Below are 11,193 nucleotides of genomic sequence, written 5' to 3'. Positions count from 1 at the left end.
CGCAGAGGAGGGGTGTATAGTGGAGTTGGCTTATTATTCATAATTTTCTGGTAGGAGGACAGCTTGATTGACTGCAGATATCTCCAGTTTCCAGAAATAGATTTCTTAGATTTTAATGGAATAAAAACTAGAGAATCCCACCTACCAAATGGTACTGTGGACTAGGGGATCAGAGTTCAGGAGACAGAGCAATCTGCCAACAAGAATATAAAACTACATACCAGGTGTGTGGAGCTGGAGCAGTAACCAGCTGCTGGAAGGCTGATATATCTGGTTCTGGGAACAGTAGAGACAAGCTAGTAGTGTCAATCAAAGGGGGATAGTCTCAGCTTTTGGAATATACTCTCAGGAAAACTCTAAGTCAGACAGAACCTGAAATATCTGACTGGGAAGAGCATTTAACAGGCTTGGATGGGGACCACTGCTTTGAAGTCAGATATCTCCGGTTCCCAAGGGCCGATTTTTAAAATTCTTGTACCCATGGAAAGAGGGGACCCTCAGCTTTCAGGGTAGGGCCCTTAGACTCCTGGAGGGGTTTCTGGGTACTCAGAAACCCCCCCTGCGTGCGCTACTGTGTACATATGCCGACACCAGTCGCTGACAGTAGTAGAGCCATACTTACAGCCCTGCTGACACCAGTTGCATTACAATCACATGTTACTCACCTAGTTCAGGTGAGAGGCAGCTCATTCTTTCCTGACCTGTTGCTTTTTCCATCATCAGTCAGCTCCCTTATAGCCCCGTTAGCTCCGCCCCCTCAGACCGTAGCCCCGCCCCTTTTCGGTCCCGGCCGCGGCTCCCCTCATAGTCTTGACTAGGGGGTGGGAGGGGTGAGTGCGCTGCTCGGGAGGGGGGGGGTGAGTGCGCTGCTCGGGAGGGGGGGGGGTGAGTGCGCTGCTCGGGAGGGGGGGGGGTGTGTGTGCGCTGCTCGGGAGGGGGGGGGTGAGTGCGCTGCTCTGGAGGGGGGGTGAGTGCGCTGCTCGGGAGGGGGGGGGGTGAGTGCGCTGCTTTGGAGGGGGGTTGAGTGCGCTGCTCGGGAGGGGGGATGGTGCGCTGCTCGGAATGGAAGGGGGGATGGTGCACTGCTCGGGGCGGGAGGGTGACTGCGCTGCTCGGGGCGGAGTTGGGGGGGTGCATTGCTTGTGCGGGAGGGGGGAGTGCGCTGCTAGGGGACTATTCTGCAGGTACTCCTGGCACGTGTCCCTTGGTGCACGCCTCCCCAGGGCCGGTCTACAGTACAATATGGAGAGGAGGAGGCGGGGCAGCAGTGCGATAGGAGGGCAGTGGGCAGGAGGAGGCTGAGCCGCAACCAGCAGCGGCGAATAGTTGCTTATGAATAATACATGGGGAAGGGACGGCCCGGCCGGGGAATGACTCGGGGAGAGGCTGTGGCTGGGGCGGCGGAGGCCCCGCCCCCCGCCACTTAGATATGCGCGCATGCGCATTAGACACTTTCCAGGGCATTTGTTATGGCGGTACGGGGTACCGGCACAATATGTTTTACCGGTACGCCGTACCACCCCGTACCGCCATACTTACAGCCCTGCTAGTAGTACTGCCTGTACATATGCCCACACCAGTTGCTGGCAGTAGTAGTGCTGCCTGTACATATGCCGACACCAGTTGCTGACACCAGTAGCTGACAGTAGTAGAGCTTCCTGTAAATGCCGACACCAGTTGCCATCACTAGTAGTGCTGCCTGTACATATGCCCACACCAGTTGCTGGCAGTAGTAGCGCTGCCTGTACATATGCCGACACCAGTTGCTGACAGTAGTAGAGCTTACTGTACATATGCTGACACCAGTTGCATTACAATCACATGTTACTCACCTAGTTCAGGTGAGAGGCAGCTCATTCTTTCCTGACCTGTTGCTTTTTCCATCATCAGTCAGCTCCCTTATAGCCCCGTTAGCTCCGCCCCCTCAGACCGTAGCCCCGCCCCTTTTCGGTCCCGGCCGCGGCTCCCCTCATAGTCTTGACTAGGGGGTGGGAGGGGTGAGTGCGCTGCTCGGGAGGGGGGGGGGGTGAGTGCGCTGCTCGGGAGGGGGGGGGGGTGAGTGCGCTGCTCGGGAGGGGGGGGGTGTGTGTGCGCTGCTCGGGAGGGGGGGGGGTGAGTGCGCTGCTCTGGAGGGGGGGTGAGTGCGCTGCTCGGGAGGGGGGGGGTGAGTGCGCTGCTTTGGAGGGGGGTTGAGTGCGCTGCTCGGGAGGGGGGATGGTGCGCTGCTCGGAATGGAAGGGGGGATGGTGCACTGCTCGGGGCGGGAGGGTGACTGCGCTGCTCGGGGCGGAGTTGGGGGGGTGCATTGCTTGTGCGGGAGGGGGGAGTGCGCTGCTAGGGGACTATTCTGCAGGTACTCCTGGCACGTGTCCCTTGGTGCACGCCTCCCCAGGGCCGGTCTACAGTACAATATGGAGAGGAGGAGGCGGGGCAGCAGTGCGATAGGAGGGCAGTGGGCAGGAGGAGGCTGAGCCGCAACCAGCAGCGGCGAATAGTTGCTTATGAATAATACATGGGGAAGGGACGGCCCGGCCGGGGAATGACTCGGGGAGAGGCTGTGGCTGGGGCGGCGGAGGCCCCGCCCCCCGCCACTTAGATATGCGCGCATGCGCATTAGACACTTTCCAGGGCATTTGTTATGGCGGTACGGGGTACCGGCACAATATGTTTTACCGGTACGCCGTACCACCCCGTACCGCCATACTTACAGCCCTGGTCTCAGCACTGACTGGAGGGAGGAGGCGGGGCTCAGAACTGCAGCGTGGAAAGTGAAAGTAAAGTGACTTCCTCTGCTGCTGCTGCCCTTCTATGCAAGCCCCAGCTCCTGAGTCCCGTCCAGCAGCAGCTGCTGCTTTCATCCCAGCCGGCGCTGCTGCCTGTCACACGCTGTGACACACTAGTAGTATGCCGGGCGCCCACCGCAGGCGGCTCCCCCAAGCAGCTGCGGGGGCTGCCTTTATTGTAGCTACGCCCCTGGCCAATGTGTCATGATTTGGCAATTACGTGAACTGACAAATAAGACTGATTATAAAATACAGCACTTCTGTATTAAACATTGTAAAGATTCTCTTTGTTTTGCTTTACAGTAGGCACTCTCAAGTTTTTGCTGTGACCTGTCGGACTGCAAATGATAAAAGGAGAGGTGTGGTGAGTCCAGCCCCAAAATACATACATACCTGTACCAGCCCAGGAAGGAGTGTTCTTATAATTACCTACACAGCTGTATACAGTTTAAAGACATTTTACCTCATAGAACTAAAGTCAGCTATATTTTTACACAGCCACAGACAGAAAAGGCATTTTACCTCAGAAAGGCTACAGTAAGCTATGGGCTTTTACAGCTGCAGACAGAAAATAAACATTTTACAGTACCTCAGAAAGGCTGTAATACGCTCTTCTCTCGCCCAAATGTATATATTGAAAGATAAACTATCAAAGGAAGTTTAAAATAAGCTAACAATCTAATGCAGGGTTAACACAGACACTGCGTTTACCTCAGATGATAACTGTACAATAGGCAGATATTTATTTGGTTCCTCATCAGAAGGAGAGAAGTCGTTTCCCCTGACTAATATTATTTGATGGAGAAATAGTGACTGTAATAAGCAATATGGTGTAAAGACTTTATACAGCTGGCTTCATGCTACAGTGACACATTACATACTTAGGCAAAGGATATGAAGAAAAGTGGAGAGAGGATATATACAGTGTTGTTACAGTGTTGTTACATTGGAGGTTATTCTGATCGGAGCGGCCAAACGTGCGTACGTTCGCTATTAACGTACGCTCTCCGTACGCGGCCGTTGGGGTTAAGTCCACCCACAAATCAGCCGCATACGTACGGCCAGAAACAACGTCGAAGGGGAGTGGCGTACAATTGAGCGTACGCCAACGTACACGGACGGATCAGCCCTTACACTCCGACAACTAGCGTACAACAGAGCGTACGCCACCGTTTACGGACGTCTCTCGTCCGTCTTCCCACCGACTTCTTGCGGCTATCTGAGCGTACGCCAGCTTGCACGGACGGGTCCCTATTGTTTTCAATAGAAAACTCCGCTTATGTCACCGCTCGTGAGAGTGAGCGTACGTCCGTGCACGCTGGCATACCCTTCACATATATGGACCTGCAAATCTTGCCTTTCAACTAAAATTCTGACAATTAATTAATTATTCTAATTGTTATTCAATTATTGTTTTCTATTAACTCAATTGTCTACCTTAATAAAGACAGTTCTGTATTTTGGGTACTATACAAAGATTGTGTGCAAAATAGTGGGCATGGGCTTAAAACATTGCTGAAACATACTTTGTAGGTGTTAGATGTGGTTTATGTTATTGTATCATAAATACAAAACCTATGTTTGTATTAGAGTGAACACGTTGACACATGTCGACTTGTGTAGATTGAGTGTGCTACTGTGTAAAGTCTATGAAAGCACGTAGTGAATGTGTATAACTGTTTAACAAATACCTACCTTAGCATATATAAGCAGGTCTTAAAAAGATTCTTACCTTAAATTAAACAAACCTTTAAATGTAGAGAAGTATAGAAAGATAAGCTTCCAATGTGTTTGAGTGCTGTGTGTGGCTTGCAGGTAGTGAAATCATGGTTTTGACTTAATAGACTGCAGCATTGCTTATTACATTCAGGTGTATGTGTTTGAGTAGTAATCAGCGTAAATTAGCAAACCCAGGCGCACGCTGGCATGCGGTATCTGTAGGGGTGGTCTGAGGTGGCGGTTGGCGGCCGCCTGTTTTGTGTCCGAAATGAACGGTGCTTTAGGCGATCGTGCGGTAGTAGCACCGTTCATTTTTGGTGCACACCCCCGTGTACACCCATATTTACGCCCATTTTTCCTCATTATTTCAGCCGCTCCCCTCAACACGCCCCTATGCCGCCCCCAATGCCCGTACTCTCGCGTACAGGTTTTTTCGCACAGAGAGACCCGTCCGTAAGCGTTGTGGAGTGTTCGCGCCTGCGCATTTGCGATTGTACGCATGCGCAGATCATGAAAAACCCCGGAACGTACGCGTACGGCCCGGCCGCACCAACCAGAATAAGGCCCCTTGTGAGAAAGCCAGCAATTATTACCTGATTCACTCTCACTTGTGGATTACAGTAAGCCCATGCCAGGATTCTCAGTGCGGGACTCCAAACTACAAAACAAAAATAGACGCTTTGGTTATAGGGGCTACTACCTAATAAATAGAAAGTCTAAGTAAAAGTGTCCAGCTGCAGCAGGTATATTATTGCACAATAATAAAGTAGTATTTTAGCATATAATAGTGATACTATTGTCATTTTGACGTCATGTGAAAATGGTAACAGTATATCTATGTTGAATATCTATATATAAATTGTCTTATAGTTCTGTGTTTTGTGTCCATCATAATCGTAACTATCTTTGCTACTGTATTAATGTAATGTTTATTGCATATACCTTTTAATGTTTTAACTTGTACAGTAAAATATCTGATACATAAAAGAAAGAAACATTGCCATGGACATTCCTATAGTTAATACACTTACAGTACCTGCTAGAAGAAAGGAAAAGGGAATTAATTAATGTACTTTCTGGATCATTACATTGTTATCAGTGGTGGCTCCTACTCCTGGTCTGCAGGGGGGGCTGCAAGTAACTGACGCTGCTCTGTCTCACTGGGATGAATGGTGCACATATGCTGAGCCAACAGAAAGGCTTCCCCACTTTGGAAGCCACATTGGTTGATTACAGTCCAGCATGTGATTAGCAGATAGTGCTTTCTATAGGAAGTCTCATCCATCACTGAGCTTACTGGTAGTTGCAGATTTTTACTAGGGGGGTGACTTATTTGGTACCTCAGTTATTTATTAATCTGGGCTCTAACATGGATATTACTACAATTGGACTGAGAGTGTGAAACACTGTCTAACCCCAGCTCTAAACACCAGAATATAATACTTAAATTAGAGCTGAAAACAACATAGCCAACCAGGGGTGTAAGTTTCTCTAAGTTGCCCAGAGTCAAGTTGGAGTTTGGTGCCTCCCTCCCCAAATATGGTGTGTGCACATTCACTAAAGTCCAGCACCATTGCTTGCTGCAATGCAGGCTGAGTGGTACCAGACAGAAGCCATCCTGTTCCCTATTGCAGATGTTAGCAGAACTCCTGGGATAGAGTTATACCCCGTTCTCACAGCAGGCAAATTCCCGGGTCTATCATGTCGACCCGGGAATTTGCCTTTGTATACAGGTTTTTCTGCAGTGTAAACCCTTCTTTTTACCCCTGTTTGAGATCCGGGTATACAGACACGTGTTGACCCGTTCACACTGCAGAAAAAACGGTGTTAAAAGGCAAATTGCCGGGTAGAACTTCTTCACCCGGGTTTGCCTTGCAGTGAGAACGGGGGTCCATCCCTGCAGTCCCCGGCATTTGAATGCCGGGGAAAAGCCGTGTATTTCTCACTGGCAGTGAGAACACGGTATTAATTAATGACAGGTGTGCCACACAGTTGCTGCTTTAAATGCAGGTGCCCCTTCAGGGCTTGGAGGCTGGAGCCTCCATTGTCTCTGGGAGTTAGGCCCCTGCAGAAAACAAACCCTTAAAAGTTCAAGAGTTTTGTTACATTTCCCTAAAGGTCAATAAAAAAAACAATTGCATTACCATTTCTGCTGTTAAAAGTGTTGCACATGTGGTTGTTTCGGCAGAATAGTTTCCTTGACATGGTATGATGTATTATTGGACAAAATTAGTTATATATATCTTATATATATACAGTATATATATAATTAGTTATATATATGTTATAAATAGCATATAGGTACTGTACTGAGATAATCAAAACCAGAATAGAGAAGTCAAAGTCAGGAGTACAAGCAAAGGTACCTACAGTAGTTTAAAAGCAAAATAAGAAATGTAGAAAACCTACAGAGCTGGGAAATAAAATGAAATGTAATAAAATGGATAAACTGATTGGCGCACTTAGCTGTATCTAGAATGCTGAATGCTGATCAATTAGGTACTATATTTATTTATTATACAATGCAGCACATTCCGTTGTTCCACTGGAACAACAATAATATAACAAAGTTGGTTTATAACAGAAAGACATACTATATGATATACAACAAGGTTTGATACAATCCTGAGTGGTCCTTAGACATCCATAATGCAAAATAATGGGCTTATTAATTATTATTATTATTATTATTATTATTATTATTATTATTATTATTATTTAATTATAAAATATTAACTAATCCCTCTAATTTGTTATGATTAAACCCTTAGCATAATATTTTTGAATACAGGTTGAGTATCCCTTATCCAAAATGCTCGGGACCAGAAGAATTTTGGATAACAGATTATTCCGTGTTTTGGAATATTTTTATATTCAAATGAGGTATCTTGAGATATCTTGCATTTATGTTGTATAAACACATCAAACACATGAAATACACACAAACATATTTTATTTGTGCATGAAACAAGGTTTTAAAACATGAAACAAAGTTTGTGGAATTTCTCAGGTACTGAATTTGAATGCCAAGCAATCATATTTAGTGCCAGTTACATGTTATTTCCCAAGTAGTGTCAGTTACTGATGTACCCAGTAGGTTTTTAGCAAAAAAATAAAAAAAATAAAAGTACATTTTGGAGACTATGGTTTTTGGAATAATTTGAACAATTGATATTTGGATAAGGGATACTCAAACTGTATTATATCACTTAATTAACCCCTTCAGTGGCAATACCGAGAATTTTTGGGGCTGTGCCTCAGTCTGGCAAGCCCGGTAAAATTCTCGGGATTGCCACTGTTTAGAGCTGGGCAGCGCTGCTGAGTTCAATCGCTGAACTCAGGCAGCTTCAGTGCTGCCTGGCACCCTCCCCTCGGCCGCGCCTCCCCCTCCCCTCCGGCTTTTGTATTGAAGTCTCCAGCGCTGGCTTATGACAAGCCGTCTGCCGGGGCAGGGGTGAGATGCAGGACTTCGCAGCGGCTGATTGACAGTTCAGCAGCGCTGTCCGGACCCGGGGAGGCAGTGGTGGGTTTTTTTTAGGGAGCGCTCCCCATAAAAATCTCGCCCAGTGGGAAGCGCTCCCTAAAAATACAGGCTGGTACTTACTAGTGAGGTATATATTTTATTACATGTAAGATAGCTGTATTTACTAAATGAGCTGTATGTATGTATGCATACTGAAAAAGTTTTTTTTTTGGTTAGATATAAAACATATATAATTTTATATTGTATCTTATATTGTACTACTTTATTTTGCCGTATTGGTAAGTACTTAAAATACTGTATATATTTATCTTAGCGCTGGTCCTTTTCTTTTACGTTCTTGAATGAATTTATGATCACATCACAATTAACTCATTATGAATTATTACATCACAATTCAGCAATTATAGAGATTAATATGTATCAAAGACACTTTTGTGTATATATACAGGGTCTGACCGGAAATTAATGCAAATAAATCTGTGAAAAACTAATTACTGAACATAGGGTATGACCCTTGAGCATCGATACACTGTTGCCAGCAAGTCTGCCAAGCTTGGTACGCCTCCTGGAAGGAATTAAGCGGAACCTTCTTGAGTGCCCTTGTCGTGGCCGCTTTGACTTTGTCTATGGTCTGATAACAGTGTCCTTCAAGGCAGCGTTTGATCTGGGGGAACAAAAAGAAGTCAGCTGAGATCAGATGAGGACTGTAGGGTATCACGTTGTGCTTGGCCAAAACTCCCTTCTTTGCACATGGTCGTGATGGAGGAAGCAGGTAGTGGCAATCTCCTTGTGGAGGACCGTGTTGTACCAGTTTGGCTGGTAGGTTGAAATTCCTTGAAGACCACACCCTTTGAGTCAAAAAAGAAACTGAGCATGGATTTGGTATTTGATTTGCTCATTCGGCTCTTTTTCCACATTTTGTTCATTTCAGCTTGATGAAGGTGGTCCAGAGCTTGGTTCGCCCTTAACATCTTTTCTGCCCACCTCAAAGAATTTAAACAAGCAATAAACTTGCCCCTTTGACAAGGATACCTCCCCAAATGACTTGATCACATATCATTGCTCGATGGTACGCTTCATCTTGGAGCTTGACCGAGGTATAAAAGGACACTTCGTTTTCAACTCGATCCAAACACTGAAAAGGCTCACAGTCAACTGCCTTTGATAGGAATATGTAGCTTAGACACCCATCCCGTCCTACAGCGCCACAATGCGCCTGTTCTGCACTGCATAAAAAAAACAGTCTCAATAATTTCCAGACAGATCCTGTATAATACACACACACACACACACACATATATATATATATATATATGTAAAAAGCAGAAAAACAGGAAAGATAGGTTGTGGTCATTAAACACAGGTTTACGACATGCAATGTAAGCAGCCCTTAGGCTGGGTACACATATAACAATTTGCCCCGTCAACAATTTTCCTTGAACTCCCCACAGCTCTAAGACAAACGATATACAGTAGGGCCCGATTCAGAGTTGATCGCTATTGTGTGAATTCCCAATCCTAATGTTTATCGAATGACTGTGTAAGGCAGGGGTGTCCAAACTTTTTGTGACGAGGGCCAGATTTGGTGAAGTGTAAATGTGTGGGGGCCGACCATTCAGCCTGACATTCTTTGAATCATTGATCACATCAGAATGGCCCCCTGCTCGTCCCCCAGCCTGCCCCTTCACTGTATTTCTCCCAGCCTGCCCCCATTCACTGTATGTCCTCCAGCCTGCCACTCCTTCACTGTATGTCCCCCATTCACTGTATGCTCCCCACTCTGCACCCATTCACTCTGTCCCCCAGCCTGCCCCCCTTTTCTTAATGTCCATCAGTGCCTCCATTAATTGTATGTCCCCAAGCCTGACCCTCCTTCACTGTATGACTCTCATTCACTATGTACAGTACCCCACTCTGCCCTCATTCACTGTATATCCCCCAGCCTGCCCCTGCTCCCCTTCTCTGAATGGCCATCACTGCCTCCATTCACTGTATGTCCCCCAGCCTGACCCTCCTTCGCTGTATGTCACCCACTCTGCCCCCTCCCTTCTCTGTATGTTTCCCAGCCCCTTGTGTGAGCCAGAGGAAGGAGAGGCAAAGCAAGCACTGCAAGGGCAGGAGATGCTTGGGCTCCCGCTGCTGCCCTCCTCCGCTCTGCATGTTACGGGAGCAAGATTCCCCTTTGCTGTCCCCCTCCCCAAACACTGCTGTCACTGTGATTGTGGAGTAGGGTGATATACGATTGCAGCAGCAGGGGTAGGATGCAAAACACATCTGACTTTGGCTGCCGGAACCTCCTCACTGCAGCAGACAGCAAGGTAAAGGCGCGCTCACCGGGGCCCCACCTTTAGTGTCCTGTGCTGTGCTTCCCACATCTGATGCTCTGCCCGATTCCAGCTGGAGGCTGAGGGCCGCTTGAAATTACAGCACGGGCCGCATTTGGCCCCCGGGCCTGACTTTAGACATGCCTGGTGTAAGGATTGTGCAAGGCCAAATAGCAAAAATATCTAATCACAATTCGATGACTAGGAAATCTGCGTATGTTGGTGGTAACCAGCCATTTTATGGGAGTGTTCAAAAAATGCAGGCTTACCCAGTGGTTCCAAGGGAGGGTGTGTGATGGCAGAGCTGGCTTCGATCAGCCTATCCTGTCGCAGAGTTGGGACTTTGTCAGACTTATATTTGCACATTCGATGGTGAGTAAATTGCATCTGAATGTGCGACACTATACTGAATTGCGAAATGTTTGCAATTCACTCGCTAACCACTCACAGTCATCTGCAAATTTGCAGATGAGCGATCAGGTCTGAATTAGTTCATTAGTGTATATACATTACATTATTTTACTAAGATATTGTTCAGTGGACACATCAAGGAGTATGCTGTTTGTCGACAATATATTAAGGATTTTACTGCATATACAGTAAACAGCAGCGGTCGATGGGAGTGCGCATCATTAATTATATAGTGCATACACCGTAGACAATAGCCCTTATTCTGGTTCACTTGCAAAGGCAAATTCCTTCTCAAATGGACAAAACCATGTGCACTTCTGGGGGGGTAGATGTAACTTGTACAGAAAGAATTAGATTTGGGTGGGGTTTTACTTCAAAGTGACACCTATATTGCAGTGTAAAAATAAAGCAATCAGTATTTACCCTGCACAGAAAGAAAATAACTCACCCAAATCTAAATCTATCGGCACAT

This window comes from Crinia signifera, chromosome 7, assembly GCF_055691185.1.
Source record: "Crinia signifera chromosome 7, ASM5569118v1, whole genome shotgun sequence".
Lineage (NCBI taxonomy): Eukaryota > Metazoa > Chordata > Amphibia > Anura > Myobatrachidae > Crinia > Crinia signifera.
The sequence above is the reverse complement of the archived record's forward strand: the minus strand, read 5'-3'. Positions refer to the sequence as shown.